At 33.9% G+C, this 17,597-nt stretch overlaps 1 protein-coding gene across 4 annotated transcripts in view; it reads left to right on the top strand.

Moving 5' to 3' along the window:
- Positions 1–17,597, top strand: part of SYT14 (synaptotagmin 14) — a 248,816-nt gene that overhangs the window by 190,103 nt on the left and 41,116 nt on the right. The gene's annotated exons all lie outside the window — the stretch shown is intronic.

Here is a 17,597-nt window from a genome sequence, read left to right as displayed (position 1 = left end):
ATCTTATAGAATCTTTATTCACAAACAAACCATACCATTTTAAATAGATGACCTCAGCATCTTTAAATATAAAAAGATGATGGTAAGCATAGTATATTCACATAGGTTTGTAGGATAAGATTTAATTTTTATTGGGAAAATTGATAACTTATCCTTTTAATTTTTCAGCATTACCATTTTGAGGAAATTCCTTTTTAAATGATATCAGCAGTTTAAAAGAGAAGAGAAAATAGGAAAATTAATGCAATATTTCAGGGGGAAAAGAACAAATTATTCATAAAATTGAATATCTGCAATTATTAATATGATTTTTAAACTTTCTTATTATTTGGTCTGAGTGATTACTAGTTATTCTACGGAAAAAACACCCTTATATAGAACTAACTGATTTAAATTAGAATAGAAAGAATGTACCTTCAGGAGGCATGTATTTTGTATTGCTTATTTATTTCAAATCATCTGTTCTTAATTCTGTTTTAATTATATTAATTTCACAAAGAAAATGAAGCTGTAGAAAATATGTCCTTACCTCTAGTCAAACTAAGTAATTTGTATTACTTACATGTGTACCTACATGTGTTAGCTTATAGTCATTGATTTTATAATCTTTTTTTGCCAAATTTCACAAAAAGGAGACATTGTTAAATAAATAGCTTTTAAGATTTAAGATATAACATTTAGCTCTGAATAAAATTGTTTATCTTCTGCTCTTAGAGAATCTTTTCTCTGCATTGACACATTTCTCAAATTCAACAGCTATGTTTAAATGCTCCTCTCTCTTGCTTTCTTCTTTCTCTCCTTCTCAAAATTCCATTGCTTGTTTTTGACTTCTGTGCCAGAAACAACCCAGCATACCACAAGTAGGCAATTAATACTCATAATTTTGACTGTCAGTTGTGTTATTAAAATATAACACTGAAAGAATGTATATATTTTATAAATACTGTAGTGTTAATGTTCTCTTTGCTTAAGTTTTAATATTAACTATATGGGGAAGTCTTGTGATAATAATTTACTTGGGTGAGTTTCGCTCTAATTTTGTAAGATGTAATAATGTATATGTGAGAGGTATATCATAATTAAACATTTATGCTAATAGCATTTGAATAATTACTTATTGGTTATTGTTGTTGTTGTTGCAAGGATATTAATTAGCCTTTTGGCAAGGGAAAGTTTTAATTTAGCCAAAGAATTTGCAAACTACTATTAAAACATATTTAAAACTTACTTATTTTCATGGATAATACTAGAAAATAGAATTTTGCATATAAAATTTGGTTTTATAGCTAGTTTTTCAGGAACTGATGGATCAATACATTGAGAGAGAAATAGACCAGTGTCACCAAAATGACTTTGTAAGGACTAAACAGTGACTTTCCCTGTAGTTAAAATTAAGATATATTTTGAAGTATGCCTCCTTGATCATGGCATGATAGAAAGTAAACTAAGAGTTGAAAAGAATGACTTCTCTTTACTAACTAGCCATGTAAACTACATAAATTAATCATTTTGGGCATCAGGTTTCTCATAAGTAAAATGAGAGGAATGGGCAAAATGATCTCTGAGGTTCTATCCATCTCTAATATTCTCTGATTCTACCAATATATATTGGAAAGAGAGTTAGGTAACAATGGAAATTGGTGAGGAATATGGGAAACTGAGATCCCCATATTCTTGCTGGTAGTTGGCTGGAACTGCTAGAGGCCTTCTCTCATCTCCTAAAAGTTGCTTTCAGGTCCTTCCATGTGACCCCCTTCATCTGTGAGCAGCAGAGGACTTCATGTTGAATCCCCCTCATGCTTTCGATATATTTTTGCTGCTACCACTCAGAGAGAGCGCTGTGCTTTTAAAGGGCTCATATAATTAGGTTAGATCCAACCAGATAATACATTATCTTAATGTCAACAGATTTGTAATCTTAATTATACCTTCAAAACTGCTCTGTCATGTAATTTAATTACAGGAATAATACCAAGGAATGAAGGTCATGAGGCCATATTAGAATTCTGCCTACCACAGCCTGCTCTCTGGCCTCCATCATTCACATACTTCCCACATGTAAAATACATTCACTCCAGTCTAGAATCCCCAGAATCTCATCCCAGTACATCATTAGCTCAAAGTAAAAAAACTAAAACTGGAGTGAATAGGGCTCCTGGCATAATTCATTAAGTACTGCCTCTAGGAAAAAAATCTTCTCATTTATGGAACTACATAACTAAAGAGAGGTTACCTGTTACTAACACTTCCAACATACAATCCAATTGGATGCTGTAAAGCTGTAAGACATAGAAATAACAGTTCAAAAAGGGCAAATAGAGGCAAAAGAGTTACTGATCCAAAGCAGTTTTGAAATCCTGATGGGCAAACTCTAGCTATAGTTCCTTGAATAGTATCAAAACCTAGAAATAAGCCTCCATGGTTCTTAGTTCCTTCTTTATGGCTGCTTCTTCAGTGTAGGTATATTAGCCTAGTGCTTATTAGGCTTGTTTTATAACTTTCTATATATAACAAACTTTTATAATTAATATTATTAACTTGTGTTTTGACTCATACTGCTTTACATATTCTGTTCCACATTCATTATCTTTCTTCTAAGCTAAACTCTTTTCCACCAAAGGCTTTTCTTGACTCTCTAGATTGTTAGAATCCCCTTTTTGTAACTCTTGTACTACCTTCCCTTTTGTAATTCTTTATAATTGCTTAATAGCTGTCTTAACTTTTGTACCCCTAGCACTTAGCTTAATACATGACCTATATATGTTCCTTAGTAAATATTTATTTAGTGAATAGACATTAAAGTGTTCATTTATTTTAATGTGAACACAATGAATGCCACAATAACTTTGAGAAAGTCACTATGTAATTTACTTTTAAACTTTTCATATTTAAGTGTTGTCTTAAAAAGTTTAGAAAGAAAAAGACACTGATTTTTTTAAAAATAGAATTATAAAATATTAGAGCTGATCACAGAGTTCACCCGTCTCATTCTTCAGTAAGGCCATAGAAATTTAGAGAGATCAAATTGTTTGGCTAGTTTCTCATGGCCACCTGGTTCAGAGCTTAGGCTGGAATGCACATTTTTTGATTCCAAGGTCAGTGATTTTCCAGAAATTTTGGGAAAGACAACTTGTAAAATTCAATTTAAAGAAAGATATGAGACCATTTTATGCATGTCTCTTATATACGGGCTAGCTTCAAAGAAGGGAATAGACAATGTTGTTTGGAATCTCCCTCACAGAATTTTTCTCCACAGATCCCTAATGAAATAAGTAAAAAATATGAAAACTACTTTAAATTTACCAACAGCAGCCACTCAGAAAGAAATATTGATAACTCTGGAGTGACGTGAAGAGACATATAGCAAAGACATGTACCTAGCACTGAATTCTATGTTCTGTCCACTAAAAAGTCATGCTTACAAGTCAACAAAAATGGGAATTTTCACTAATACCTCAGGTCTATAAAGAAAGAAACTTATGAGTGGTATATTTATTTTTGTGGTAGATTGTATTACTGGTCATAAATATATAGTGCCTCTTCCTGTAAAAAGATTTTAAATCTCTGCCTGTTGAAATTGTGTTGGTTATCATAGTATAAACTAACTTACTCTGATATAGAAATTGGTGCATGGAATTAGTGCTTCTGCATTAAAAACCCCAAATACTTTGGAGTCAGGCAGTAGACAATGATGAAACTTGATTCGGAAGCTAGAAAAATGATGATGCATGTGATGTAGCAATAAAATATTTTGTGAAACTATCCCCTACACTAACATGGACTGCAGTTAACATAAAAATGAGCATGTAGCCCTAGGTAAAAAGGATAGCTTGAATTTGTTTATTATTGACTACAGCTGACAAAGTGTAAGTATTATAAGTAAGAGAAGAGTTCAGGAGGAAATGGCAGGTTTAAAAGCAAGAGTCAAAAAGAATAGAATCCAAAAGTTCAAAGTCTTACCAGGCTGAAAGGTGCTAATGCCTTCCAGCTTTTAGGGTACCCTCTTTTGCCAGTCCACAATAGATGTGTTGTATAAGCAAGAAGTAAGCCATTGCTGTATTAAATTGCTGAGAATGTGTAATTGTTTGTTACTAAAGCATAACCTTGGCTGGCAGATAACATTTGATCTTCTGAATAAGGAGTGTATAAATCTCTATGGCAGAGAATCAGATGAAGCAGGAATTGACTAATGGAGTTGCCTTCTTCTGAAAGAATCCAAGGCTCTATATGTGTTATAGATTGGATTCCCTGGGAAGCAGACTCCCAGAGGGAGTTTAGTGTGCCACATGTTGTTAAGGTATTCAGGGAAGGTGAAATGTCCAGGAGGACAAAATATCTTGGAGGACAGCATGGCATGAGCTTTAAAGGAAAATTGTTCTTTTCTATGATTTTTAGAGAAGCAGTGTTTGAGAAACAGTAGAGAACTTTGCTTCTTGACCTTGAGAACAAGGGATATGAAGAGAAACCAGAATGAAAAGTCCACAGGGACTTTATGTATCCTCAAGGGTAAATGATCTTCCATTAAAGCAAGATGTTTGGGTTCAGAGTAAAAACTAAAGTTTTAGAGTAGTTTATCATAGGTTAGGAGTACCAAGGAGGCATGGTAAAAAGATTCTGAAAAAGAACATAATGGGAGTTTGTGTTAGTGGAGAAGCACAGAGAATAATAGGATTAATATTAAAGTGATGACATATATCATCAGGGATTTGCCTTTATTTATATTATACTAAAATATCAAGTCCCATCATAATTTGTCTATTTAAACCTCAGATTTTATTTAAAGTCTAATTTAAATCCCATCTTTATATAAATGTATAGATTAGTTCTAACATAATTTAAACTATTTAACTTATCTGTCTTTGTATATGCAAAATCCAATACTGGTTATTGCTGTATAAATGTTGAATAGATGGACGGGTGTGCATACAGTATGTATTAGTCTGAGTGTATTGCCTCTGGTGCTCATTTTGCAGCTAGTCACATTTTTTTTTTGTTTTTGAACTTGTGTTTAATCTTCCTTCTATATTTTAAACACTTGAAGAATACAGGCTATTTTATTCATATGGTATTTTTCATAGAACCTAGGATATCAATGAATACTTATTAAATTGATTCACCAACATGTTTAGATAAACCTAATCATTCCTAAATTCTTACTCAGTTCCATATAACCTTTTTTTGATAGGTGTCAGCATCCTTAAAACAGCCCTATTAAGAATCTTTCATAACCTGGAATCCAATAAGCATGCATCTTAGGGTAATTCTACAGGAGCCAATCAGGAGTTGTTTTATTTTTAAATAATAATTGACCTCATTAGGGACCTATGCTTATGCCATTTTTCAGTCAAGAGTATAATGCCGTTGTCTCCTAAGAGTGATCTACCTTCCTAATGACTTACTACAATGATGAGCTTGTAGATGCTTATAACTTCAATCTTAATTTCTCAAATCCCTGTATGTCAAATGTTACTGGATTAAATCAATTCGGTTTGATATTTGTACTCTTACTTTTATTTTTAAGAGAGGTAAATTATTGCTTATATCCTGTAATTCAAATGTATATCCTTATAAGAATCATACTGTATTATTAGCAAATGCCTTTCAAGACTTAGCTTCACTCATTTTCATATTCTCTATAATTTACAACTATCATTGTCAGTAGAAATCTACATTTTCCAAATATAGATTACTCTTCTTCATCAAAAACAATTTAAAATAAAATACTTTGTGATAAACTAATGATCACTGTTAAAAATTACTACATGAAGGAAAAAGCTGCATTTGTGAAATTCAGTTTCCTAGACAACATCTAATATGAGTCAAGGCTCATTTTAGTATAAAACTAAGTAGTTACAGACCTATTTAGAGACCGTTTTTCTTTTGTTTGAGTTGGAGTTTCACTCAGTCGCCGAGACTGGAGTGCAGTGGCTGCTCCCGGCCACCGCAGCCTCAACCTGCTGGGCTCCAGCAATCCTTCCATTCAGCCTTCCAAGTAGCTGGAACTACAGGCATGTTCTACTATGCCCAGCTAGTTTTTTATTTATTGTAGAGATGAGGTCTCGCCAAGTTGCCCAGGTGGGTCTCGAACCCATGGGCTCGAACCCATGGGCTCAGGCAATCCACTCACCTCGGCCTCTCAAAGCGCAGGATTACAGGCTGAACCACCGAGCCTGGCCTAGAGACAGTTTTTCAAAGAGAAAATAAGTGAGCATACATTACTGGTAGAGAGGAATAACTATAGTCGCACATGAAGAATTGTTATCAGATACATCTTTAAATGAAATGAAGAAGCTAAAATAGGTATAAAAGGAAGACTTGTTTACATCAGATTCTTAGTTTTGTAGGGAAAAGTAGAAGTCAAGTTTAAGAATCAAGTCTCAAGAAATTTTGAACATGCAGAAAAATTGAGAAAAACTTAAATTTCAGTGAGTAAATTTTAAAAAATATTTAATATAGGGAATAAAAAACATCAAACAACATAATTGGGATTCATTTTGTTGAACCATCCAAATACTAACCTCTACACCATCAGTGTCCAACCTATACATCATTCTTATTTAACGTATTTTTCATTTTTTTCAAAAATAAGCCAGAAAATCAAAAAATAAACTTGAAGTATAGGTAGTGTTTTCTTTTGCTGCTCTCTTTTGTGCAGTTTGCATTTCCAAGATACCAATTTCAGTTGTTTGTAATGCTAATGAAAGATTAACAAACGCTTTATGAAAAGAGAATGCTGCTTGATCATTTTATGGTAGAGTAGATTATAACAGATAAGTGGATCCAAGTGACAGCATATTCTGTAATAAAGTACACTCTAAAATGAATTCAGTAGAGCAATAGGAGATAAAATAGTGTTCTTTGCAAAAACATCATGAGGGTTTTGCAAATATATACCTTATATTTTGCAAATATAAGAAGTATATATATTTGAATATATAGTATTCAAATTCTAAATATTAACTGCTATTTAAAATCTTTTAGGTGAGTGTCTAGATGTGGACACCATGAACTCATGCCTCCTTCATTATTACCAACATCTGTGAAAGTATATGTAGTTTACTTTAAAGAGGCACTTTTATGAGTGAGGACCCTCCAAAAAAAACCCTGAATTATTTTTTGGAGGGCGGGCCCCTTGTAGTACAGGCTTTCCCCGATAGGTCTAGGAACCCATTGGCATCAGTGTACCAGCTAGTGTTGTGAGTAGCTGCTTTCAGCCTCAGTGAATTTTTTTGGAGAGTCTTTTAACACATTTATTCATTTTATGATGGGTGATTTATCAGGGCACCTGCCCACACAGCATTGAGTGTTCAGCAGTTTTTGACCAAAAATGGCATGATCCCCATGCCACATCCTCCCTATTCACCCAGCCTTACCCTGAGCAACTTTTTTGTTTGTTTCCCCAGTTGAAAAAAGTCCTCAAAGGGAAACATCTTACCAATGTGGAAGAGATAAAACAAAAAACAAAAGAAGCACTAAAAAGCATCAAAATTTACCAGTTCAAAAACAGTTTTGAGCAGTGGGAAAAGCATCTCAATAGCTATACTGCATCAAATGGAGAGTGCTTGAAGGTGCCTGAAGTTTAAACATGTGAGGATAAATACACAGTTTTTTTATAAATCAATTCCAGATTTTGGGGGGTTTCCTTGTATTATAGTGTTTCCAAGTAAATTCCCTTTCTTCTTGACTGTTTTACAATAATGAAATAATTATATACACTGTGCTTCTTGTTTGCTATCTTACCATTTGGTGGGTGAATGATAATTAGTGAACAGTAACATTTGAGTGAGGTTTTTCCTGAGGACTACCCTTTACAAATGAAAGAAATGACAAACAGATGCAATACTTTATTCTTTCTTTAATCATTTTCACATCATGGTAATCTTAAATAACAAGAAAGTATACGACGGACAAATGTGTTTCTTAACCAAAATTCTTAATTGTCATATTTTCATATTTAGCATCTTGACAGGTAATTTTAAATAGTAGATGCTTCACTTTAAAAATACTTAAACTGGTATTAATTTTTTCATGGTAGATATTAACAATATTTTATCAGAATACCTTTTATTAATCAACCAGTAGCATTAATGCTGCATATCATCTTTTTTTCTGATTTAGCAATATTGAGGATATTTCTTCCCAAAAAGTTGTGGTTATACCTGCTAAGCATTTATTTTGAGGTGGACAGGATTTAACGCTACTTTTTCAGAGTAGTGCCTATTAAGGCAGACAGAATTTAAAGAGTACTGAAAAATATTAGTTATTTGTTCTATAATACCTGGTGTTGATAGATCAGTAAGGTGACTGTAGTTAACGTTACTCTATTGTACATTTCAAAATAGCTAGGAGAAAATAATTTGAATGTTCCCAGAGTAGAGGAAAGACAAATGTTTAAGGTGGTGAATATCCCAATTATCCTGATTTAATTATATGAGTCAAACAAATAATCACATGTAGCCCAAAAATATGTGCATCTATTCTGTATCAATTTTAAAAATGAAATAAAAAAGATTTTCACTGTAGGAAGCTTGAAAATTAATTTAGAAAAGAGGTAGTTTTACCTTTGATGTGTTTATGTTCTTATAATGAAATGTGAGCTTAAGAAATATGGATGCAGCCCTAGGACAAAGGAACTTAATTTTTAAAAGTTAAAATTGAAGCAGATCTTTTACTAGGTTTTCAGTCTCAATCACATCTGTGCTATGGATTCTATAGGATTCTATGTGGATTCTACTTGTAATGAGTCCAAAAAATAACCATTGCATTTAATTTTAATTCAGGGCAAAGAATAATTCTGGTCATAAAATTATTATACATGCTAAGCCAGCATATACATTTTCTGATATTTATTTTAAGAAGATGATTTAAATATTGGTCACTGAAAATGAACATGCTCCTGCAAGTGTCTTTCTGATTCAACACCAGAAGTTCCTGTTAGAGTGAAGTACACATTTTTGTGTGTCAGGTGTACAAAGGTGTGGTGAAAAGGCTGATTCTCCATGGTATACATGTTAGCAGTTGGGATAGTAGTACCACCTAACCTGGATAAGGTTATGATGCTTAAATAAATGAGACAAAGTATGTGAAAACCTTTGTAGATATTCTGAATTTAATTTGAGTAATTCTACCTTTTTTATAGTTTAAAGATATTATCTTACAAAAATATATATTCTTTTTCTTCCTATATATCTTAGGCTGAAGGTTGTTATATAAATTATGTCTTACCTATTTACTGTGTTCTTTTTCTAGTTAGTCATTTTTCCTAGTAGAAAAAAATACTAGAACTAATAGAAACTGAAAACTTATGTTTGGTACACATAATTTTGTTATTTTTAGAATTACCTAATGTTGTATAATCAAAGTATATAAAGTGATGCACCACATAATGACATTTTGGTCATCAACAGACCACATATATGGCCTGTGGTCCCATAAGATTCTAATACTATATTTTTACAGTACCTTTTCCAAGTTTAGATATACAAATACCATTTTGTTACAGTTGTCTACAGTATTTAGTGCATTAACATGATGTACAGGTTTGTAGTCTAGGAGCAATAAGCTATACCAGATAGCCTAAGTGTGTACCATCTAAGTTTGTGTGTGAGTATACTCTATGATGTTTGCACAATGACGAAATCACCTAATGATGCATTTCCCAGAACATATCCCTGCCATCAAGCAACTGTAATTTGTACAATAAAAGTTATATACATCTTAACAGTTCTGTATTTTACAATAAAAATAAACAATGAACTGATTAATCTTCAATTTGGCTCACTTTTAAGGGAGTAAGATGCTATTTTAGTTCATGGAAAACTGCATGTATTAAAAGTACATCTTTCACATTAGTCATTTTACTTTGAGTTGTATAATTCTCCCTGAAATGAAAGTTGGCATTGGCCCTTAAGCTGTGTTCAAGTTATAAAAATGATTTTTATAGCAGATCATTTGTTGATTTGTCACCAAAAAAATTAAAGAATTACTAGATAACAGAAATCTACAAGTTTAATGCCAAAATTGTTAGACTTTCCAGACCAAGTTATGTTTGTATTTAGGAGGGTTGGTGTAAAGTAGAAGTTGGGAGCATGGACGTTCTGCAGTCCCTGAATTCACTTCTTGGCTCCGCATTCTATCCTGTGTGTCCTGGGGTGAATACTCAACTTTTCTGTGCCTCAAAATAATAATAATAATAGCTGAGATAATAATAATAGCTGCCTTAAAATTTTTGTGAGAATTAAAGGAAATAATCCATATAAAGTACTTAGAACATCATTTGGCAGAGTAGTAACCTGGTAAATGCTAACTATTGTTATTTGGTCTTATTCATGTGTGAATAAATTTAATGCTTAATTTTGTGGTAATCTTAATTAGGTGCTAGTGTGTAAGTAAAAATTTTTGTGTTGTATTTTTTCAAGTTTCAAAATCAGAAGGAACATAACAATAAGGAAAAGAAAAGAGTAAAAATATTTAATTCAACAATATAAGTAGCTAGCAAAATAACTTTTTTCAGGAATTGCATATAATTCAGATGAATGTTTTTGAGATACATTTTAAAACTATATTCCGAGTAATTATTAAGAAACCTGAATTATAAATATTCTTTAAATAAATTCAGTGTTATTATTTTCAGGCAGATATAGTAACTCATATTACATTAATATCAAGTAGCTTAGACTAGGTTATTCTGAGGTAACAAACCTTAAAACTTTTAAATGACATATAAACAACAAAGGTTTCTTTCTTACTCATGCAACTTGTCCACTGTGGGTCAGTTATGGCTCTATTCCATGTCTTCTTCACTGTGAGATCCACACTGGTAGGGAAGTTCTTTCTGAAACTTTTCTGGTTGTCACGCAAGCGAATCCATGTCTCTCAAAGCTTCTACCCAAAATTGACACATGCCACTTCTACTTACATTTCATTGTCTAAAGCAGAAGTTGGAAAACCTTTTTTGTAAAATGCCAGAGAGTTAATTTTGTTGCTTTTGTTTGTTGGAGTTTTTTTGTTTGTTTTTGTTGTTTTGTTTTGTTTTTAGGTTTCACAGGCTACATATGTTCTCTGTCGCATATTCTTTTTTTGTTATTATTCTTTATTATTTTTTATTATTCTTTTTAAAAATGTAAAACCATTCCTAGCATGCTGGCTGTACAAAAAACGGACCACACACAGCATTCAATTTGCAATTCATAGTTTGCTTACCTCTGGTCTAAAATCAAGTTGTATGGCCAAGCCTGGTATCAGTAGTGATGGGTGGTGAATAACTGTGAACAGTATTCCGTATCATGAATTGTTAAGATTAATATTGCCTATAAATTAACATTATTTATGATTTGCTTATTAGTAGTTTGTAAACAAATGTATGCTTCAGCCAGGCTCGGTGGCTCAGCCTGTAATTCCGCGCATTTGGGAGGCTGATGTGAGTGGATTGCCTGAGCCCGTAGGTTCGAGACCCACCTGGGCAACTTGGCGAGACCTCATCTCTACAATAAATCAAAAATTAACTGGGCGTGGTAGTGCGCGCCTGTAGTTCCAGCTACTTGGAAGGCTGAGGTGGAAGGATCGCCGGAGCCCAGCAGGTCAAGGCTGCGGTGGCCAGGAGCGGCCACTGCACTCCAGTCTGGGTGACAGAGTGAGACTCCAACTCAAAAAAACAAAACAAAACAAAACAAATGTATGCTTTGAAAGTACATAAACAGTTCTCTTGGGATATTCTCCTTTATATCTAATTTAAGTAATAGACTTGCATAACAAATTCTTTTCTAAATACTAGCTTTGTCCAGATTCTGAATTTATAAAATTATTATTGAACTTAAAAAGCTTAAATACCTGACAAGTCATAGTATGTATTAAACAAGTTGGCCTAAACTGGCACTGCCAGAATAAAATGCAAGGAATGGCTTATTTATTCTTACAGTTAAAGATAGTGAATTAAGCCCATATAATTATTTCCTCTTCCTCCTATAATTTCCACTAAAACAATAGTATCATAGTTTACAAAAGTAAATACACATATATACATTCACTTTATACCCTAAGGTCAAAGTTATGTGGAAGGAGGACACCAACATATGAGGGATATCAACTTCTGGAAGACATCATGGATGGAGGCCAGTGACTGATTCAGTAGAATGGAGATAACCTAGCATAAAGCGCACATGGAAGAAAGAATCTGATCCACAGAACCACACGTACTTCCAGATACAGCATAAAGTAGCATGAGTCTGGGAATTAGAAGCAAGAAAGTCGCTAAAAGTCTGCAAAATGTACAGCTGTCCCTCCATCCAGCATGAAGAATAGTGGCAGGCTTGCATCTAGCCCTTGAGGGTAAATATCATAAATTTCTTCTCCTAAAAAACTCAAGATTCCAAGCAAAGACCACCTCATACTGGCATTTAGGAGTCCCCTAGGAAAACTGCTTTATCCTCATCCGATCACAATTATGCCTGTCTGTGAACAAACTACATTTAAAAGTGTAGCGTTTGTTATCAGCTTTTTAGGGATGTATCTTTTTTTGAGTTGGAGTCTCACTCTGTCGCCCAGACTGGAGTGCTGTGGCCGCTCCCGGCCACCGCAGCCTCGACCTGCTGGGCTCCGGCGATCCTTCCGCCTCAGCCTTCCAAGTAGCCGGAATTACAGGCGCGCACTACCACGCCCGGCTAATTTTTTGATTTATTGTAGAGATGAGGTCTCGCCTGCCCAGGCGGGTCTCAAGCCCGCGGACTCAGGCAATTCACTCACCTCAGCCTCCCAAAGGCGCGGGATTACAGGCTGAGCCACCGAGCCCGGCCGGGATGTATTCTTAAATACAATCAGGGCAGTCATGGCTCAGGAGACACTGAGGGAAAACCTCCACCAGGAAAGAGAAAACCCAGGATAAATAGAAAATAAAGTTACCCAAAAGAAAAAGTCTATAATGCAAAGATGGAAAGAAAATTAAAAACCAATTTTAATTAGTGTTTTTTTAGAAAAATTTGAGGAGACATTTAAATTTTTTAAAGAGGGGGAAAAAAGCTCAGGCAAAGGAAAATTCATAAAAGAGTGGTATTTTGTAAATTACAAATATAATTGCCAAGATAAATCATGTACGTAGTAGAAGGGTCAGTACAGGGATTGGCAAACTATGGCGCTCCCCCTGTTTTTGTAAAGAAAGTTTTATTGGAACACAGTAATGCCCATTTGTTTACATATTGTCTGTGGCTTCTTTTGTGCTGCAGCAGCAGCAAGTGAGTAGTTATAATGGAGATCATATGGTTCATGAAGCCAAAAAATTTTACTATCTGGCTCTCTACAAAAAAAAAAAAGTTTTCTAACCCCTTAGTTAGAAGACAGATATGAAAAAAAAATCTCCAGAAAATAAAAAAGGAAAATAGAGTAGAAAAGAAACAGATGGAAGGATTAAAAAAAGAAAAAGGATTTGAGACTTAGACAATCCAGGAGGATTTAACATATGACTAACAGGTGATTCATAAAGAAAGAAAAAGATAACAGAGGGGAGGATGTTGTATTAAAAATACAAGAATGTGTGCCACAGCTGAAGGGGTTGAGTTTCCAAATAAAGGGCCCGAGTTTCCAAATAAAGGGTGCAAACAGTAAATGAAAAAGTCCAGACCTAGACACATTATTGTGAAATTTCAGAAGGCCAGAGGTAAGAGAAGACCTCAAAAGAGCCAAAGCAATATAAAAATCAGAAAGATCAGAAGAGTATTAAACTTCTCAAACTACAAAGTTAAGTCCTAGAAAGTAGTTAAGACTTCAAAATTGCAAGGAAAAGTTATTTTCACTATATTGTTTTATATGTATAATCATCTTAAATCCTAAGTTCAGCACTATTGTGGGTATCATTATTTATCCCCATTTTATAGATTTCAAAGCTGTACTTTAGCAACTATGACTATCTCAAAGTCTCTATGTTACATTTGCTTGCTTCGCAATCTGCACATATTCTCAGTTTCTTTCCTATACTTAAGAGGAATACATTTCCATGATTCCCTAGAGTTCTGGATGCTAATCAGGTTCCACCAATTAAATGCATTTGTGCATGATTTGCAAGGTGAACGTGAGGCAGAGGGCATTTTTTTACTGCTTCAGGCAGGCAAGTTCAAGGAAAGATGTTTTTCCCCCTCCAGTAACATTCTAATAACTAGTTTTCAGCTTCATAAATGCCAAGAAGTAATTGCAGTGGCAGTCAGGACTTCCTGGTCTCTTGATCAAGTTAAGATAGTATGTTTTTTAACTTATTATCTTCCTGCCTTCTTGGTAAACAGAGGAGCTCCTTTGGAGGGTCAATGTTTTTGTGTTCTAGGAGTCATTCCTGCAGATCCAGCCTAGATTCTGTTACTTCAGCCCTTCCAACAACTTTTTAAGCACCTAATTTTCTGAATTAAATCTCTTTCTCAAAATACACAAAGTGATTCTGTTTCCTTCACTGAACCCTTATTGACGCAATTCACAGTAAAGGTTTAGTGTTAACATTAGAATAAGAGGTCTGAGATTTTTTTTCAGATTTTAAAATTTATATCTGGGCCATCCATGCTATACTCAGACTGTCAGTCAAAACTAGAGCTTGATTCTAGTTAAAGTAGTTTCTCAACATATGATTTCTAAGAATAATTACACTAGTAGAAAGAAGGAGAGAAAAGTAACATTAATTTACTTTCTTTAAATTGAATAGTGCTTTCATTTACTGAGTACAGCTTTAAGCATTTGATGTATATTAACTCACTGTCTGAGATAGGTACTGTCCTCAATTTATGATGAGAAAACAGACTTGGAAATGTTAACTGAATTTTCCAGGGTCACACACTTAGTAAGTGGTAAAGTAGGGATTTTAATTTCATCTGTTTTGGCTGGGCACAGTAACTTGTGCCTATAATCCCAGCACTTTGGGAGGCCAAAGTGGGAGGATTCCTTGAGCCCAGAAATTCAATACCTGCCTCGACAACATAGAAAGACCTCATTTCTACAAAAAAAAATTTAACATTCCTGTGGTCTTAGCTACTCAGGAAGCTGAGGCAGGAGGATCACTGGATGGATGGATGGACCGATGGACGGACAGACAGACAGGGATCCATTTCCATAGTCCAAGTTTAAAATATGGGCATGTCTTTCCTTCTATGTAATTTACTAGATGTAAATATCTCTCAGAATCCCTAAAATGTCAAGATTGTGAGTAGGAATAGGGAGAAGGTATTAAATAACAAAAATATCCTTCACGATGAAAAAGTTGTGCACCTATTATTCTAACAATATGGTTGTTTTATGGTTCTTTTAATTGCAAAAATTATGATTGAAGGCAAAGATAGTCGTATCTGTTGCTTTGTTTCTCTGTGTGTCCAAATAAGTGATCTGGACAATGACTATTACAGAGGTTGTGAGGATGGACAAAAAACCTTCAGTTGCCTGGGCATTGTCAGGGAATGACGGCTACCAGGATAAGCTAGAGATGAGCTATGAGAAGCACTCTGTGGGTATGTGGGTAGGAAAATGGGAAAGAGGGAAGTTTAGACAGAGCAGTATAAGCAAATATATGAAAATAGGAAAGTACATATAATCTTAAGGGACAACAGATGAATCAGTTTAATATTAGAGATGATGAAAAATAGTTTGGGTAATGTATGAAAAGCCTTTCATGTAAGATAGATCAAGAAATATGAACTAAAAGTACTCTTTTCATCATCAGTATTGGTATGCTGTTGAACATATGTCCAAAATAATTTCATGAAAAAAAATGCTGGATTCTCTCTTTGTGGCTCCTTGCCATTTCTTTTTAAATTTTGGTCCTTTTGGATGTTTCTCATCATTTTCTTCTGGATTTTTAATGATTCTTTACCCTAGAATGTATCATGAAATATGTTAACTTGTTAACAAGTTTAAAAATCTCATAGCTCAGGTCATTTTTTAACAGTTTACTGAAGTGCTAGTGACATGTAAAAAGTAGAAGCATTTGATAATGTTATGTTTCTTAGTGAATGGGGAATATTTAAAATGGGGAATATTTAAAATGGGGAATATTTAAAATGGGAAAGATGGCAATAAAGTGTGTTTTTATAGGTAGCCACAACCTAATGAATGTGTTTTGTTCTTGTATTCATTTATAAGTCAAAATTTTATTTGCAAAGTCAATGTTTGGATAATGTTTGGAAGTATGAGCTAAGGCTAAATATTATAAAAGCACTAAAGATGCTAGGGGAATTTAAGTACCATTTAGACTTTATTTCCATTGGATAATAAGATAGGTATGTTTCCAGTCTTCACCCTTACTCCCAAGGCAGTGACTATTGAAGTCTAGAAATGGGAACCCTCAGGGAGTTGATAAGGAGACCCTCCATTGAGGAATTTGACGGAGGGGGTGACAGTATAAGTATAGCTATGTTTTTGTTGGCTATGGAGATGCCCTCAGCAGACTTCCTCTTAGATTCCATTGGCTAGGATTTGGTTACATGCCCATGACCTCTGCCAGAAACTGGAAATGCCTGGCATTTTGTCTCCAGAGTAGGAGGATAACTCTTCTAGCAAGAAATAAAAGAGATTGACAATGGCATGTCCCTTTAAGACCCTTGAGTTCTGTTTCACACAATTAATGTCTTTCTGATTTGCTTAGTTGGTTATGAGCTAAGTACTGAAAACTATGATTCTCAATCTTGATTACATTAAAACGATGGCAGAGAGTTTTTACATAAAGATGTGTAGGCCCCTATTTAGACATGTTGAATCATGAGTTCTGTGTATGTGTATCTTTAAAAAGCTCTGCAGGAGACTCTAATACCTAAACAGCATTGATTACCATTGCCCTATTGAACCTACACTATTATTTCTGGATAACCTTAGGACTAAAATGAGTCATTGCCAAGTTCTGAAACATCTTTTGGGTCTGACCATAAAATGTAGCATGAAACAAACCATATCATTCAAAAAAATCTATTTATAACACTGGTTAATAGCATAAAATGTCTTTCTCTGAGAGATTTTTACTGTTTGCTCAAGCTGCAACCAACTAAACCTTTAATATGTATAGTTTTATCTAAAATTCTTTATAATGGGAACCGAATTTTACAAAATAATTTGAAATAAATATGAATGGGAAGAAGCAGTTATGTACACTAGCAAATGTTAATCACTTCATTGCCTTTGATTTCTTTCAAAATGTTACATTTCAAATATACTGTAAAATATTAAAATTATTTATCTCTTTGATTTATTAGAAACTTGGTTTATTTTGAAGAACAGAAAAGGATAAAAAACATTTCAAGAGTAATTGAAGTCATTAAAACCATGAGAAACATCTTTCTTTTATTTGTTTGTTGTATATAGGACATTATAGATTAGATTTTTTTCAGTTTATTTAAACAAAGTTTATTATGGCACTGGAGACTTAGAACTAAGTCTTTAAGTGACAGATTCATTGTTTTCTGGGCTTTATTGGTCTTTAAAGAATGCAAATTTGGGGAAATATGCCAAATGGCCCCTTAACTGTCCTCAAGGCCATAGTTATAGTGTACTGTCACCTGGACTGTCCTGAAATTCACATTTTAAAGTAGCATAGGAATTAAGATAATATTAAAAGATTTGTTCCAAAAATAGCACAATGTGATAAA

Source organism: Carlito syrichta, unplaced genomic scaffold (assembly GCF_000164805.1).
Source record: "Carlito syrichta isolate Samal-C Ts95f unplaced genomic scaffold, Tarsius_syrichta-2.0.1 Scaffold308767, whole genome shotgun sequence".
NCBI lineage: Eukaryota > Metazoa > Chordata > Mammalia > Primates > Tarsiidae > Carlito > Carlito syrichta.
Note: the sequence above shows the minus strand (reverse complement) of the source record. Positions and strands in the feature narration are given on the sequence as shown.